Source organism: Callithrix jacchus, chromosome 4, assembly GCF_049354715.1.
Source record: "Callithrix jacchus isolate 240 chromosome 4, calJac240_pri, whole genome shotgun sequence".
NCBI classification, from domain to species: domain Eukaryota; kingdom Metazoa; phylum Chordata; class Mammalia; order Primates; family Cebidae; genus Callithrix; species Callithrix jacchus.
Window position 1 is genome coordinate 178,172,819 of NC_133505.1, and position 17,182 is coordinate 178,190,000.

The 17,182-nt window shown below is 51.3% G+C and overlaps 1 long non-coding RNA gene and 1 pseudogene across 2 annotated transcripts in view; one reads left to right on the forward strand and one right to left on the reverse strand.

The window, feature by feature from the left end:
* Window positions 1–490: 490 nt before the first annotated feature.
* On the reverse strand, window positions 491–588 carry LOC144582421 (small nucleolar RNA U13; annotated as a pseudogene).
* A 6,058-nt stretch (window positions 589–6,646) lies between these two features.
* The window catches only part of LOC144582380 (uncharacterized), an 11,048-nt gene continuing 512 nt past the window's right edge, over window positions 6,647–17,182 (forward strand). Inside the window, exons 1-7 of one of the 2 annotated variants that reach the window (XR_013534982.1) lie at window positions 6,647–6,788; window positions 8,756–8,853; window positions 9,579–9,734; window positions 11,926–12,011; window positions 13,256–14,338; window positions 14,537–14,652; window positions 16,677–17,182. The exon at window positions 16,677–17,182 is cut by the window's right edge and continues 512 nt beyond it. This is a non-coding gene — a long non-coding RNA (uncharacterized LOC144582380). The remainder of the gene's footprint in view (window positions 6,789–8,755; window positions 8,854–9,578; window positions 9,735–11,925; window positions 12,012–13,255; window positions 14,339–14,536; window positions 14,653–16,676) is intronic. The other variant, XR_013534983.1, reaches the window with a different exon arrangement.

Genomic DNA, 17,182 nt, shown 5'->3' on the forward strand with positions numbered 1-17,182 from the left:
GCATTCATTTCCCAGCGCTGCCTTAACAAAGTACCCTAAACTGTGTGGCTTCAACCAAAGAGATTTATTCTCACAGTTCTGGAGACCAGGAGTCTGAAATCAAGGGATTTTTTATTGTTTGTTTGTTTTTTCTCTGAAAGCTGTGAGGGAGGTCCGTCCCAGGTCTCGCTCATGGATTCTCAGAGCCTCCAGGGTTCCTTGGCTTGCAGGTGGTCTGTCTCTGTCTTGAAACTGTCTTCCCTTTGTAGGTGTCTTTGTCTACACATCCCCTTTTTATAAGGACACCAGGCACACTGGATTAGGATTCACCCTCATTACCTCAGCTTAGCTCGATCACATGTGAAGAGGCTATTTCCAAATAAGGTCGCATCCACAGACCCTGCGGCGTAGGGCTTCAGCGTCTTTCGGGGAGACAGAGCACAACGCATAACACTATGGATTTGCAAATATTTTTAGTTTGAGTTTCTGGGTTTTATTTTTTATTTTTTCGCGTCGGATGAGTGATGTGATGATACCGTAACAAGTTCTGAGAATGGCACATATCATAAAATAGCCTGATAACCCAATTGTCATGCTTAGGTTTTGGTTTTTTAAAATTTTAGTTTTTCTTGAGGCAGGGTCTTGCTGCAATACTCATGCTGGAGGGCAGTGGTGCAATCATGGGTCACCGCAGCCTTAACCTCCTGGACTCCAGCGATCTTCCCACCTCAGCCTCCCAAAGAGCTAGGATTATAGGAATGAGCCACCAGCCCCAGCTGTTCCCTATTTTTTGTTGGTACGTTGTTCATTTTTCTCAAAAAACACACCTTTTTATCTGTGCATACTGGCTCATGCCTGTAATCCTCAGTACTTTGGGAGGCCAAGGCAGGTGGATCTCTTGAGATCAGGAGTTCAAGACCAGCCCGGCCCACATGGTGTAACGCCTTCTCTACTAAAAATACAAAAATGAGCTGGATGTGGTGGTATGTACCTGTAATCCCAGTTACTCGGGAAGCTTAGGTAGGAGAACCGCTTGAACCCTAGAGGCAGAGGTTGCAGCGAGCCAGGTTCATACTCCCGCACTCCAGACTTGGTGGCAGAGCGAGACTAACTCAAAAAAAGTGAAATATACATACATATAAACGTGCACATGAACACACACACACACTTTGGCAATTTTTTTATACATCAGCATTCACTGGTACAATGTAAATTCTATGGTAGATTTTATTTAGATTAATACAATCTAAATACTATTCTATTAAGTGCTACAACTAAAAAAAATAGGCCATGCATTTAAATTATTCAAAGTTCAAAAACTATGAAAGAGTATAGAACCGAGTCTCCCATATGGCAGCTCATGGCATATGTGTTTATGAGATCTACGTGAGGCTGGATACGGTGGCTCATGCCTGTAATCCCAGCATTTTAGGAGGCCGAGTCGGGTGGCTCACCTGAGGTCAGGAGTTTGAGAGCAGCCTGACCAACATGGTGAAACCACATGTATACTAAAAACACAAAAAGCAACCGGATGCGGCGGTGAGCCCATATAACCCTATCTACTTTGGAAGCTGAGGCAAAAGAGGTGCTTGAACCTGGGGGACAGAGGTTGCGGTTAGCCAAGATCATGCAACTTTACTTCAGCCTGGGCAACGGAGCGAGACTCCATCTCAAAAAAAAAAAAAAAAACTAAATAAATTAACATTTAAGAAAATGAAAGATTTGGTTCTTTGGCTGCGTGGGCCACATTTCAAGTACTCCACAGCTGCAGATGGCCCGGAAATATGGTGTTTATTGCAAAAAGTTCTATCGGTTGGTGTTGGTGCAGCCTTAAAGCCGCTCTCCCACCCCTCCTCGAAGCGAACCGCTGTTACGGTTCCTTTGGTGATTCTTTTCCGAGATGATCTATGCACACAATCAGCACGTGGAGTTAATATATGTACCTAATAAAATCAGCATCTCCCGTGTAGTGCAAATGACCATGGAATGGAATGTATTCAGCTAGTTTCATAATGAAGTGCTCTTGAGTTTTTCCCAGGTTTCCTGTTAAAATTATTCTGTCGAGAACACCATTCTCTCACAGAGTACATTTTTAACAGTGGAATTCCCTGGCCAGAATGTTTATATGTTTTTCTCATTTCTTTTCCATTTTCTTTCTTTTTTTTTCTTTTCTTTTCTTTCTTTCCCTCTCACTATTCCCTCTTCCTACTTTTTTTCTTCCCTTTCCCCCTCTCATCCTCCTCTTTTTTCTCTCCCCCACTTTTCTCTTTCTTTTACAAGGTCTTCTATTTAATGGCATAATTCTAATTCACTGCAGCCTTGAACCCCTGGGCCCAAGCGATCCTCTTTCCTCAGCCTCCCAAGTAGCAGAGACTAAAACCTGTGCCCCCATGCCTTTCTATATTTTTATTTTCTTTTTAGTGGAGATGGGTCTTACTATATTGTTCAGGGTCGTTTTCATCTATGTAGGTGCTTTTCAAGAGATCTTACCAAAAGGTACCTGGATAGAACTTAGTCACTTGAAGCTCTTGTCCTTGTGTTGAAATTTTGTGTCTGCCTCCTCCATCCCGGGGAGATTTAAAACTTCTATCCCCTTTTCAGGCAGATCAGTGACTTCAGAAATGTACGAATGTTGTGAGGCAAGGCGGAAGGATCACATGAAGTCAGGAATTTGGGCCCAGGCTGGCCAGGAAGGTGAAACCCTGCCTCTACCAAAAATACAAAACTTACATGAGCGTGGTGGTGCACGCCTGTAGGCCCAGCTTCTCAGGAGGCCGAGGCATGCGAATTGTTTGAATCCGGAAAGCGGATGTTGCAGTGAGTCGAGATCGTGCCGCCGCACTCCAGCCAGGTACAAATAGCAGCTTTAGACTAGATCTCGCCAGGCATGACCACTGGGCACGTTCAGCATAGGATCACCGATTCTGCCTCAGTTTTCAGTGTCTTCTCTGGGGCCTGGAGTATAGCATCTGAAGCCGAGCTGGATGTCTTGCTGCATAAATACTCTCTCCACTTCCACCTGTGCCATCAGCCTGGGTGAAGACTCATGTCAGGGGAGAGCCGTCGTCCTCCTACAGCCCCACCTGTCTGATGGCTGAGACTTCTGCCTCATTTCCAGAACTCCCAGGGGACCTTGAACGTCTTGTTATCTGCTACATATGCAAGCACAGATTGCCCGTACCTCCCCTGAGACCTTCCTGCCACTCTCTGTAGAGCTGCCTGAAGCCTCGAAATCTTTATTTGCCTTTGGAGAAATTCTACTTCCATCTGCCCCAGACTCATCAAAATTACAGTAACAGCCAGCACTCCAACTTTCTGGATCCTGTTCCAGCAGAGAGGAAGTCTGTTCTTCAAGTCCTCTTTGTAACCCCATTTAAGATGAGGAAACAGAGGCAGATGAGCTCATGAATACAAAGTGCCAGAGCTTGGGTTCAACCTCGAATCCCTGGGCCCAGGGTTTCGAGGCTCGTGTTCAACCTTAGAGTTTGTGGGAGTAAAGGTTGATGTTGGAAGCTTTCTGTTTGGCACCCCCTACCCTGGTGTGTGGGGGTTGTGTCCTGGGTTGCCTGCAGAGACCCAGTTTATGCCTGCTGACCTGACGCATTTGTGACGCATTTGTGCAGTCTTTAACTGCAAAACATCATGGTTTGGGAGAGAAATTCTGTGCTCACCCAGTTCACCCGCACCCTGAGGAAGCTCTGACACCACTGCACAGCTTCTGATACATACTGGAGAAAGCCAGCGCTAGGAGGTGCCTGTCAGCAGGAAGAGCTGCAAGCATCTACATCCACATGTAGACATATCTGTACACATACATTCATATACACACATCCATATATATACATGTCTTTACATCCACACACGTCTGTACACCCACACATTCATACACATGTCTACATATAGACACCTTCATGTACACATCACTGTACACACAATCCATATCCACACATTCATACACACCTATCTGTGTATTTTGGTATAGCTGTATACATACACATCTACACACATCCATGTACAGATAAATCCGTACACAGATGCATACACATTCGTCCACACACATCTGCACATACGTCGGTGGGGATCAGGGAAATACAGCATTAAGTAGTGACGGTCTGATAATAGCTAGTATTGTTTTGACATCTTTTGGGTGAACTGACTAGCTAGTGGCTATCAGAGGGGTGTGTGAGGTGTGTCTGCAGGTTGGCAGGGCCATCAAACGCGGTATTTGTAGTTGCTCGTGGCTTTTCTAGAGGATCTCCCATGTGGAGGCTTAGAGTGTAGTGAGCTGATCCTGTGGCCCGCCTGCCAATGTCTGCACCAGTGGCCAACAAAATTCTGGCTTTGCAGGCCTCAAGGACTTTGGATTGTACAGTAAAAAACGCTATATGCCATCATCGGACGTGTCTGGTCTGCAAGTGGAGATCCGTTGCCAGTGGCGGGATGGGAGCTGGAAGAGCCAGGAGGATGTTGCAGTCAGACAGGTTCAATAACCAGGGCTGGAGCTGGTGTGCAGCGTAGGTGGCAGATGAGGTTGACTCTAGTCACATTCCATAGCGACGGTCGACTGAGTTCCTGATGGATCCAATGAGGGGGTTGTCAAGGAGAGAAGAGGAGTCCTCTGTGTTTATAACACAGGTTTCTAATTTTGAGAAATCCGGAGTTTAAAAAATTGGGGAAGGCCCGGGCATAGTGGTTCACACCTGTAATCTCAGCACTTTGGGTGGCCAAGGTGGGCGGATCACTTGGGATCAGGAGTTTGAGATCAGCCTCGCCAACATGGTAAAACCCCATCTCTACTAAAAATACAAAAATTAGCTGGGCACTGTGGTGTGCGTCTGTCATCCCAGCTACTTGAAAGGCTGATGCAGGAGAATTATTTGAACCCGGGTGGCGAAAATTGCAATGTACCTGGATCCTGCCACTGCATTCCAGCCTGGGTGACAGAGTGAGACTCCGTCTCAAGAAAAATTAAAAATTGCGGAAGAATCGGCATAGAAAGCCATTAGCTTGGCTATCTCCTGCCCTCTCTCTGGTCCCAGCTTGTGTAATCATGGCTGGGCTTTCTGTCCAAGCCTGTCATTTCAGATGACACCAAGGCCTTTTCAGGGCTAGAGAGACCTGCTGCCACCCATGGTCGGCAAGGCTGAGTGGTTTTAGGCACAGCTGGAGATGAAACTGGTGATGGGGGCAGCCCTGTCATCTTTACAGGGAACCTCACACAGCAGGTGGGCAGCAAGCTGGCCTCTCCACATCACTGAGCCATCTGCTGAGTGAGCAGGCCCATGTGACAGGTAGGAGATGCAACTCCCTGTGTCCTGTCTCCTCCATGACCAGGCTAGGGTGTGGGCCAAATGCCTCCTGATGATCTTCATCACTTCAGTTTCTCAATATCAACATCCCATCTAAGGACAGACTCAGGCTCAGTGTGAGCCCCCAGAACTTCCCACAACCTCCGGCTGTCCCCAGAAACCATAAAATAGCAGATTTTGGGTTGTTCTTATTCTCACCCACAATAAGAAACATATGTAAAACATTGGCCTAAAATACACGGGGCATTTAAAACACACACACACAGGCTTAGCAGATGCTGGCACTGTGCCAGAGCCAGGGCGGTGACACCAGGGTGTGCCGCTTATGTTTTCTGAAAGATTCTAAGGTAAGGACAGGAGCTTGGGCTGGGGGCACTTGGAGCGGTGGCTGTTGACCACCTCATGTGGGTGTTTGGGAGTCATAACAGCTGGCCCATTTCCACCTGTCTGTTCTGGATGACCTTCAGTGTTGCAGATGCAGAAGCTTCAGAAAGTGAAATTTATTTAACGACCCATGATGTGTAGTTAATTCTTTTGTCATCTGTCCTATTTGATTTTGTTTCATTCTACTTCTTTTTTTTTTTTTTTTTTTTTTTTATACAGAATCTCACAGTGTTGCTCGGACTGGATGCAATGGTGCAATCTTGGCTCACTGCAGCCTCTGCCTCCTGGGTTCAAGCGGTTCTCCTGCCTCAGCCTCCCAAGTAGCTGGGATTACAGGTGCCTCCTGCCATACTTGGTTATTTATTTATTTATTTGTATTTTTGTTGAGGCGGTGTTTTACTATGTCGGCCTGGCTGGTCTGAAACTCCTGACCTCAGGAAATCTGTCTGCCTTGGCCTTCCAAAGTGCTGGAATTACAGGAATGAGTCACTCTGCCCGGCCTCATTCTACTTTATCCTTGGGCCAAGCACAGTGTCCCACACCTATAATCCCAGAACTTTGGGAAGCCAAGGCAAGAGAATTGCTTGAGCCCAGGAGTTCAAGACCAGCCTGGGAAACATACTGAGACCCCTGTTTCTACAGAAAAAAAAAAATGATGTGTATATATATATATGCACGTGCACACACACACACAAAGTTAGCCAAGGTGGTGGCACATGTCTGTAGTACCAGCTACTTGGGAGGCTGAGGTGAAAGGATCGATTGAGTCTTGGAGGTCAAGGCTGCAGTGAGCCACGATCAGGCCTGTCTGTGGGCTGTTGTGCAGGGCCCAGGTGTTGACTCTTCAAGGATCCCCCAATCCCAAGGACCCTGGGGTATTCCCGAGTCCTTTTTTTGCCTGGGGCTGGGGGTGTCGGTCCCTGGGTGCTGACCCTTTCATTTGCCTGCTCTCTATCCCTGCATCACCGATGGAAAGGAAGGAGGCTGGATGATGAGTGGCTGCCCTGGATGCCAAGCTGTTCGTGTCAGGACTGTCATGGCTGCATGCCCTTGGCCTGCTGCAGCAGCGGGGCTGGCTGCGGACCGACTCCCTGAGGATCCCGTATGGCCTCCCGGGTAAGGCACTGCATGCCTGGCTGCGGGGAAGGTGGAGGTGGCAGGGCCTTCCCCGGTTCCTGTGGCTGTGGCTCTGTGAGCTAAAATACGCTGTCACCACAGGATTTTCCATCAGTCATTCTGTGGGCTCTGAGTAGGACTTAGTACCTGCTCATTAGGAAAAAAAGAAAAAAAAGGTGTGTCTGTTTAGGGGACATTCATTTATCTCTTAAGACCTCCCCACGGACAGGTTTTAACGGAGTGACGAGTGAAGCAGACCACAGGGCTGGGAGAACACGGCAGAGGCCAGGCTGGGCTTGGGCCTCCTCCTCTTGGAGCCCTGGTGGAGGGCCGCCTGGCAGAGGAGGGTAGGGGTTCTTTGATCGATCCTCACAGCTCAGGCAAAGCAGCCAGCGCACCAGTGCAGCACTGGCCAGAGGCTGCAGACAGAGAGCGGCTCAGACGGCGCCTACAGGCTGGGGCCGGTCCGCACACTCCACTGTACACAGATCCTGGCTTTCAGTCACAAGGTGGGTGCCCCGGCCAGGTGGGATGTCCAGAGAGAGCACCTGAGTCTGGCAAGTGGCGATCTGAGTACCCTGAGCTCATCCCCAGAGATGAACTTGCTTCCAATAGCATAGCCATATAGGAATGAATCCAGGGCTGGCACTTCAGCTTCAGTCTTATGCCTATTCATCTAGGATTGCTTCAGCCCTGGAGTCAGAGGTTGCAATGAGTCAAGAATGTGCCACCGTACTCCAGCCTGGGCAACAGAGTGAGATCTTATCTCTAAAATAAACAAATAATAAGTTTAAAAAAAGCCAGTCACAGTGGCTCACGCTTGTAATTCCAGCACTTTGGGAGGCTGAGGCAGGCGGATCAAGAGGTCAGGAGTTCAAGACCAGCCTGGCCAACATGGTGAAAGCCTATCTCTATTAAAATACCAAAATTAGCCAGGCATAGTGGCGGCTGCCTTGTTCCAAACGCCCTCCTGGCAGGACTAGGTACTTCTGACCTCTCCACCATCCGGGGCTAAGACCTTGCCCAATGTCAGGGTTGGTGTCCCTCTGACTGGCTGCTAAATGTCACCTCCATAGCCTCTCTTCTGTGCCAGAGTCCCATGGCCACCCACAGGGCAGTGAATTTGAAAAAGTGCTCAGGACTCTGCACAGTATGCTGTTCACAGCTGTCATTTACTACAGTGAGAGAGGAGGCAGGAGTGTTGGCACAGGGAAGGGGGCTGGGGCGGAGTCTAGGATGAACCACGGCCAGCACCTAGTATCCTTTCCCAGTCCCTGTGCCTTCACATGGGACGCACTTGTCTGTCCCAGCACTATGTCACCCAGGGTGTTTGGTGGGGCTGCCTAATTGGCAGGTGCCGCTCGGCTCAGAGCACACTGTCAGACTCCTAGGAGGCAAGCAGGGGTCTGGCATAAACCACGTTTGTACAAACAGTTCAGATGCAGAGTGCTCGTATCACTCCTAGGATTGGTGGGAACCCTCCCCCAGTCCAATTTCCCAGACAAGCTATGAGTAGGCCATGCAGAGGCAGCTCGGGTCTGTTGTGACAACTCACTCGCAATCTCCAGTGCCTGCTGCCGTATTCCTTTTCCTCCACTCCCCCCACCATCTTAATCCCAGGAAGAGGCCCTATCTTTTTGAGGCCTGGGCTGGGCCTCTGAGCTGCCCAGAGGCCTCATGGTGGGTGTTGGCTGCCAGTTGCAGGGCCCCTGGCCACACTGAAGGACTCCTACCTGGAAGTGATGTTGTGGCCCCTGGAGGAGGTGTGGAGGGAGCGGGCAGAGGAGGCCATGTGGTGGCTACAGGCCTGGGTGCCCGGGATGCCAGGCAACCAGGGTCCCAGGCCCATCAGGTTGACCCTGGGGGCCATGAAAGACACCCTGGAGCTGGTGAGTGAGAGCAAGGATGAGATGTGGCTAGCAGTTGAGGATGACCGAGACAGCTCTCACTGTCCCCTCCCTTTCCAGATGGCCCACCAGATGCTGTCCTGGGCTGAGGTTAAGTTCTCATGGGCACTGAAGAGGCTCTGCAAAGCCCTGCTGGACCTGTATGGCCTCACAGCCAGGTAACGCTGGGTTTGGGGTGTCGCATCCAGCGTTCCCGCCACGTATCAGGTGCAGTGCTGAACGTTTCAACACGCTCTGACTCACTGACTACTTTGACCGCCCTACACAGAGGCTTCTTCACTCCTTATTTCACAGGAGAGGAAACTGGGGTTTCTTCCTCACTCCAGAGAGACCTCGTGAACACAGTCCCAGTGCAGGCAGGATTTTAGGAGCTGCTGCGGAAGAGTGCAGTGGGCAAAGCTGATCCCTGCCTTCAGGAAGCTCAGTTTTACTGAGACAGACACGAAGCCCAAGAAATCATCTACAGCAGAGTGTGCACAGCTCCCTGCAGAAAGCCCGAGAGTCACCTCTTAAGCAGGCCATTCCGCTCTGTCACATTTCCTTGCTTTTGCTTTGTAATCATCTTTTTTTTTTGAGATGGAGTCTTGCTCTGTCTCAGTTGTGTGATCTCAGCTCATTGCAACCTCTGCCTCCTATGTTCAAGTGATTCTCCTGCCTCAGCCCTCCGGGTTGCTGGGACTACAGGTGTGTGCACTACTGCACCTGGCTAATTTTTTGTGTTTTTAGTAGATAGGGTTTTGCCACTCCAGGCTGGTCTCAAACCCCTGATCTTCAGTCATGTAACCCCTTTGGCCTTCTAAAGTGTTAGAATTACCGGCATGAGCCACTACTCCCAACCTGTTATGTAATCTTTTAAACACATAAAAGCCCTTCTTTCTTGCAGGCGGTGCAGAAGCCGGCTACAGGCTGGGTGTGGCCCACCGCTCATCGTTTACCACCACTGAGCCATACCTTAGGCGGAAAATGCTTGAGATGGAACATTGGTGAGACGGTGAGCTGGGGATCCTATGGTGTGGCCATGGCCAGCTTTGAGGAGAAGGTACAGTTCAAGCAAGAGCCACGGGGCCAGCGTGGAAAGAGAGCTCCAGGTGGGTGCTCCACTGCACAGAGGACTGGGAGAGGGATGTGCTTGGCCTGTTTGTTTTTGAGATGGAGTCTCATTCTCCGTCACCCAGGCTGGAGTGCCGTGGTGTGATCTCAGCTCACTGCAACCTCTCTCAAATTCAAGTGATTGTCCTGCCTCAGCCTGCCAAGTTGCTGGGATTACAAGCATTCACCACCATATCCGGCTAATTGTTGTTTCTTTAGTAGAGATGGGATTTCACTGTATTTTCCAGGCTGGTCTCAGAATCCTGGGCTCCAGAGACTCGGTGCTGGGATTACAGGCATGAGCCACCGTGCCTGTTCTGTTTGAAAAGCAAGGTGGTGGGGCTGATGCGACTGGGAGGTTCCAAGGCTAGGGGATGAGAGGAGGACTCTGGCTTCTGCACTGACCTACGAAGGCTGTGATCACCCTTTCACTTCAAAAGGCCCCTTTTGTCCCTGTGTTGAGAACACGGGGGTGGTGGATAGAAATGGGGAACCCAGTCTAGAGCAGGGGCCTGGGGACCAAATATCCTTTTCCCTCACAGCCATGATGCCCACCAGGAACCGGGCTACAGGCAAGGGGGCCGCCCCTTCTTCCATGCCAGTGGCCTTGCAGAGCATCTAGATTCTGGGTCTGCCTCTTTCTGGGATGTCTCTGCATCGGCTCTGTGTGCCTCCGTTTCCCCATCTGTAGAATAGGGACCGGACCCACATCATGGGGAAAAGGCTCCACGTAATACAAGTTCCTGCTCCTGCCGCCTTGTGGTCAGAATGTAGGGTGAGGAAGGGAAGAGCTCCCAGGGCGGGGCTTTGGCTTGGTCGAACAATCACCTGCCTGGTTATTCGCCTACCCGGTGAGTGGAATCTCGTGGGGATACCAAAAAATGGATTTAAATGGCAGTGAGGGTGTCGAAGCTGCTTCCGGCCCCCAGCTGCAGGGCCTCTGGGCTCCCTAAAAGGTAAGCTAGTCCACCTGCTCGTCCCTATCAGTGGCCCATCAACAACAGAGCATGCAATATTTCTCTTCCCACTCCACCCCCCCAGGAGCCGAGATCTCCCTGATCATTCAGATCTCACAGGCTTGACCCTACTCTACATATTGAGAAAGTTCCAGTCCTCCCCTCAACTGTAGAAATTGCCTAGACCTGTCGGTCAGGCACAGTGGCTTATGCCTGTAATCTCAGCACTTTGGGCAGATCACTTGAGGTCGGGAGTTCGAGACCAGCGTAGCCAACATGAGGAAACACTGACTCTACTAAAAATTTAAAAATGAGCCAGGCATGGCAGTGAGCGCATGTAGTTCCAGCTACTCTGGAGGCTGAGAAAGGAGAATCACTTAAACCCAGGAGGCAGAGGTAGCTGGGAATCGAGATCATACCACTATACTCGAGCTTGGGAAACAGAATGAGATTCTGTCTCAAAAAAACAAAACAATTTCCTACACCTTCCAGCTCCTATTTTTTGCATCCACACACAGAGTCCCCATGCTGCCCAAGACCCAGGGGGCAGATCAGACATGACACAAGATATCTGTGTCATCAAAATAGGGCAGCTTGTTTCTGTCCCGGCGTCACCCACCACCTCCGCTGTCATGCCAGCCTCTGTGCTCCTCCAGCTCATTATGGGATTTTCTAGAACAAGGACAGCCCTCCCCAAGATGCACCCCAATGCTGTCCATGGCAGAGCTCTTCCTGCAGACCTGTGAGTTCCCCTCTGCAGCCAAAGAAAGCACGGCTCAGCAGCTTGTCCTGCGGGTTCCCTCTAGGAACTACTCAGTGGTGGTGACGCCGCTGCTTCCTGGGGGCGATGTGGTGTGGGGGACCGGCTACCTGATGGAGGAGAAGCTGCCGTGGCCACTCCGACACCTGTCCAGGGCCAACATGCCATCCGAGTTCTACCGGCTCAGATGCCACGTGCTGCAGGGTCTCTGGAGGCATGAGTCCTGCCCTGGGCTGTGCCACCCTACTCCCTGGGAGCCCCCCACCCCGTGGGCACAACAGCAGGGCCATGCAGGGGCAGGGACTATGGGGGCACAGGGAAGCCTGCAGAGGCCTGTGGCATTACCGTGCTAGGCCCAGAGCTTATTGGACTTCCTAAGGTCCTATGGGACTAGGGCTGAGGCTGCACATCCTGCTTTTCTCCAGATTATATGACCTTGCCCAGCAGTGCAGCTAAGGGCGGTGCTGGGATGACGAGCTCTGGGCTCCCGAGAAGCTTGCCTGTGGCTCAGGTGAGTCTGCTAACATCCGTGGACTCAGCTTCCTTTACTGTGAAATGCAGGTAACCACGTGGCTTACTCACGTGGGTAAGGAGCATGTATGGTTTTTAATGCACAAGGAAGCCCCTCATGTCCGTGTGGGAGCCACCGTACCCAGGCTTGGCAAGTAGCGGTTTATCGGTGTGCAATTCACATGGAAGTCTACGGCTCCATAGAAGCGTGGGTGTAGTCAGGTCTAAGCAGCACGCTGATCTTGAAAAAAAAAAAAAAAAAAAAAAAAAAACAGCCTGGTCTTGAAGTCCTGTGCGTGTGACCATGGGCTTCTCTGTGCCCCTCAGTTCTGACAGCTGACCACGGGGCTGGTAGCGCCTCCTTTGGGATGCTGGCCCTGGCCAACAGGTGTCTGGCTGTGCACTATGGATGGTGCTTTCCTACCATGGGCACGAACACCCCCAAGGCACAGCTCAGGGGCTACACTGGCTGGACTGGTCAGACCTGTTCCTTCACAGGCCATCTCTTCCCTACCGTGAACAGGGCTGGTCTGCAGGACACCAGTGTCATGTTTGAGGTAGCCGTTGGCCATCCACTTAAACGGTCAATGTTTTTTCCCCACTTGAGCAGCTTCCTTGAGATTAAATGGATGACTTGTATAATTTTTTTTTTTTTTTGAGACTAGGTCTCACTCTGTTGTCATGGTTGGAGTGCAGCGGTGCGCTTTCGGCTCCCCGCACCCTTGACCTCCTGGGTTCAAGCGATCCTCCTTCCTCAGGCTCGCAAAGTGCTGGGATGGCTTAGCACCACCGTGCCCGGCCGATGTGTGAATTTTAAGTGCACGATTCAGTGGCTTCCAGTTTATTCAGAGTTGTGCATGCCTTACCACAATTGTTTTTAAAAGCTACCAGTCTGCCTGCTATGTCCATGGCTGTGCCTGCTCTGGACATCCGATGTAAACAGAAGGATGACTATGTGGCCTCTGAGCCAGGCTTTGTTACTTAGCACAGCAGTTTTGTAGCGGGTCTGGGGACTCCATTCCTTGTTAGGGCTGAATCGGGCCATAGCCATTCAGCTCACGTCATCCTGAAGCTGGTGGGGGATCACTGGGCCTCTGGCCGCCACACCAGGGGAGGGGGACTCCTGGCCTCAGGGCAGGCTAAACCAAGGCTCTAGGCATCGGGGTACCCAGCAGGCATCGTGCTCCCACTGCGGTGGATGGAGCTGGCTCCACTCAGCGTGCCTTTGTGGCTGCTTCTCCCCAGACCACGCCCTGGTTGCCGGGGCCCAGCACGTGGTGACTTTTGACGGCCGGGTGTGGGACCTCAGCGTCCAGTGCAGCAGCATCCTCCTGGCCCAAGACTTTGCTCACAGCACATTCTCACGGATGCTGAGTCGGACAGGCTTGGGGCTCACGGCCCTGACCTTGGAGCTGAACCATGTGACCCTCATCTACTCCAGCCTTTAGGTGAGGAGGAGAGACCCGAGCTTCCCCTGGAGACCTATGCCTGTGGCAGGTTGCCTGGGGGATGGCACTTTGAAGCTCGTCCCCTGGCTGTCGGTCATCCCTCCTGCCCACTTCCTCCGGTCCACAGGCCTACAGGTTGTACAACTCCTCCATGCCACGGGATAGCCATCCAGACCTCCGGCTGCCTTTTGCCATGAAAAGGAGGGATGTCCCCAGGATTGAGCCGGCCAGTGAGGACGGGGTCTCCATGTCCTGTGACGTGGCCAACGGCCTCTGCAGCCTGACTGTGCACCTGTGGCACCACGGTTAATCTGGGCCCTGGCAGAGTTGGCCCACCATCAAAATCTTGTTCGGGATGCACCATTCTCAGCTTCCAGTGCAACAGGTCCCCGAGCTGTAGGCAGCCACTGTGGTTGAGAGGCTGGCACCAAGGCCCAGGCTTTCTTCCCGCATCCCTCGGATATATGGCTCCAAGGTGGAGTTGGCCTTTCTGTGGTCCCTCTGCCAAAGAACACAAAGGGCAGGCCTGGATTCTGGCCACTCGTGCTCACGATGTGGAGAGGGGATGGGGGGACACATGCTGTCCTCAGTCTCTGTGCTTTCTCTCCTTCTTGTGATGAGGGTTTGGGTCCAGAGCTCTGGGAGTCTGGGGTGGAGGGATTTTACCAATCCTTCGTGTGCCTGAGGCTCATCTCTCATCCAGGACCCCTGGGGGAGGATCATGGGCTCTCAGGATCACCTCATCTTTCCTCCTCCCCACAGGCATATCCGCTGGCCTTCTGGACACCAGCGACAACGAAGCAGGCACCGATCTGATGTTGCCGGACGGCTCTGTGGCTCACAGCCTGGAGGAGCTCAGCCTGGCCTGGCAAGTGAGCAGGTGCACCTGCTTTTCTTCCCTCTGGCTGAGTGTCTCGAGGGCCGCTCGCTGCAGAGTCCCAGGAGCGGCAGGTGGCCTGCCGGCTCTGCAGTGGTCTTTGCGGACCCAGGGTTGGGTGGAGTCTCCCGCTAAGGCCAATGTATGTGGGGGAGCCACATGGTTCAGCTGCATGCCTGAGTCTTGCGTCTGTCCCACCAGGTGGATGGTGACTGCAGGGCCACCGAGAAGCCTGAGCCAACCTGCCCAGGACAGAGCCCCTCCCGCCGGCCTTCTTCCAGGACCCCTCATCCAGCTTGGGGAACTGCTTCCGGGTGGTGAGTGTGAGCCTGTGCCCTGGAGCACAGCAAGCTGTTTCCCCAATCTACCCTGGGGATTGGCATGGAGCAGAGGCCTAGGCTAGAGACAGTGACTGGGTGGCCCTGATTTCAGATGTAGCCTGCACCATTCCTTAGCCTTTGTGTGCAGGACTCCTGTGGCACCCGGGAGCTCCAGCCTGCCTGCACTCTGGGAGCCACCTATATCCACCTCTGTGCCTGCAGCTTTGTGTCCCTGACCCTCCTCCACAGTGAGGTAAAGTGTCCCATCTGGCAGGCACTCTGCCCCCTGGCTGGCATCTGCCTTCCAGCCAGACGGAAAACCTCTCTCTCTCTCTCTCTCTCTCTCTCTCTCTCTCTCTCTCTCTCTCTCTCTCTCTCTCTCATCAGAAAGAGCAAATAATTGTCATTTAAGGAGCTAAGAGTCAAAACAAATCATTTAAGGCCCGATACAGCCTGGATGTGTGTCTCCTCCAAATCTCACTATTGTTAGAGGGTGTACATCCCTCATGGATGGTTTAGCATCCTGCATTTGGTGAAGTGTGAGTTCTTGCTCTAATTGTTCAACTGAGAGCAGTTTGTTTATAAAGAGCCTTGCCTCTCCTCTCTCTCTCTGCACACACTCCCATTTCTGCCACGATCGTAAGCTTCCCAAGGCCTCACCAGAAGGCAAGCAGATGCTGGAGCTGTGCTTGTACAGCCTGTAGAACTGTGAGTCAATTATATGTCTTATTTATGATCTACCCAGGCTGGAGCGCAGTGGCACAATCTCACTTCACTGCAACTTTCACCTCCCAGATTCAAGCAATACTCCTCCCTCAGCCTCCCAAAAATACCGGCAGGTATTTTTTGTAGAGATGATGTTTTTGTAAGTTGTCCAGGCTGGTCATGAATTTCTGACCTCTGGTGATCCACCTCCCTCGGCCTCCCAAAGTGCTGGATGACAGGCGTGAGCCACCACGCCCAGCCTCACGAGGGATTTGAATGTCCACTATCGTTTAGGGAAAATGCTCAGCCCCCGTTTTTCCTCTGCTCTCCTACTTCAAAATCATCATCAACACAGAAGATGACTTCTATGAGCAAACATGTGGGTTTTTGTCTCCACTACCAGGGCGGACCTCTAATTCAGTTCTGACACTAGCTACCTTGAGATCCTTCAGCCAGCGCCGCATACAATCGCCACAGCCAAAGCCCCACTAAAAGGGCATAAATGTCAGTATCAACAAGAGGAGTGGACTTCCAAGGGCCACAGATGCCAGAATTCGTGGCTGCCATTCGTAGACATTTAAAACTTAATCGAAAAATATAACAAAGGGAGGAGGAAATGAGATGATCCAACTCATCTCAAGGAAACGACAGGCCAGGTGTGGCAGCTCATCCATGTAATCCCAGCACTTGGGAGGCTAAGATGAGCGGACCACCTAAGGTCAGGAGTTTGAGACGAATCTGGCCAACATGTTGAAAACCCATCTCTAGTAAAAAAACAAAAATCAGCCAGGAGTGGCTGTGTGTGCTTTTAATCCCAGCTACTCAGAATGCTGAGGCAGGAGAAACGCTTGAACCCAGAAGGTGGAGGTGGCAGCGAGCCAAGATCTTGCCACCGCACTCCAGCCTGGTGACAGAGTGAGAGTCTGTTTAAAAAAAAATTCCAGAATAAAAACAGAGAGGACCCAGGATCCTTTGAGTCAGGAGGCACAATCCCCAAGACAGTAAATCCATCCGTACCTAGAGCCATTCAGGACAATCGCAGAAACGACAAAGGAAAGGTCCTAAAAGCTACCGAGGAGGGTGGAAAGAAGCAAGAACATGTTGACAATTGCTTTCCCACCGGCAGTAACAGAAGACAGTGGAGTAACAGAAAGTAAGCATGAGATTAGAGATGATCCCCACGTCAACTATTGCTGAATGAAATAACCTGTCAGCACTGATCTGTCTCGGATCTCTTTACCACAAACAGACACTTACTCAATGGACACATCCACATGTTGATTTATGTACTGTGTGTGTCTGCTTTCCCGCTATAGGGGCCGAGTATCTGCAAGGGAGACCACATGTTTGCTCTGTGAAAGACTCAATTCGGAGGATGAAAAGATAAGCTACAGATTGGGAAATATGTTTACAAACCACCTATCAGACCAAGAAATCATCTCCAGAGACTCATCTGTATAATACATAAATAACTCAAAGCTCAAAAGTAGGCCACAGTTGTATTCCCAGCACTTTGTGAGGCTGAGGCGAGATGGCTCGAACCTGGGAGCTCAAGGCTGCAGTGAGCCATGACTTCACTCCCGGCTGCATGACAGAGTGAGAGCTTGTCTCACAAAACAAAACCTCCAAAGTAAAAAATGGGAAATAAACACATCAACCATGTTTGCACTCCCAGTCATAGAGAAACAAGGTAGCACTACACATCTGAGCTCCAGTGAGTTCCGGCACAGGTCGGTGAGTCGCAGGGACTCTGCGGCATAAAGCATCAGTCGAACATCCAAACGGCCAGGTTGTGATGACAGCATCCACCGATGAGTGCACT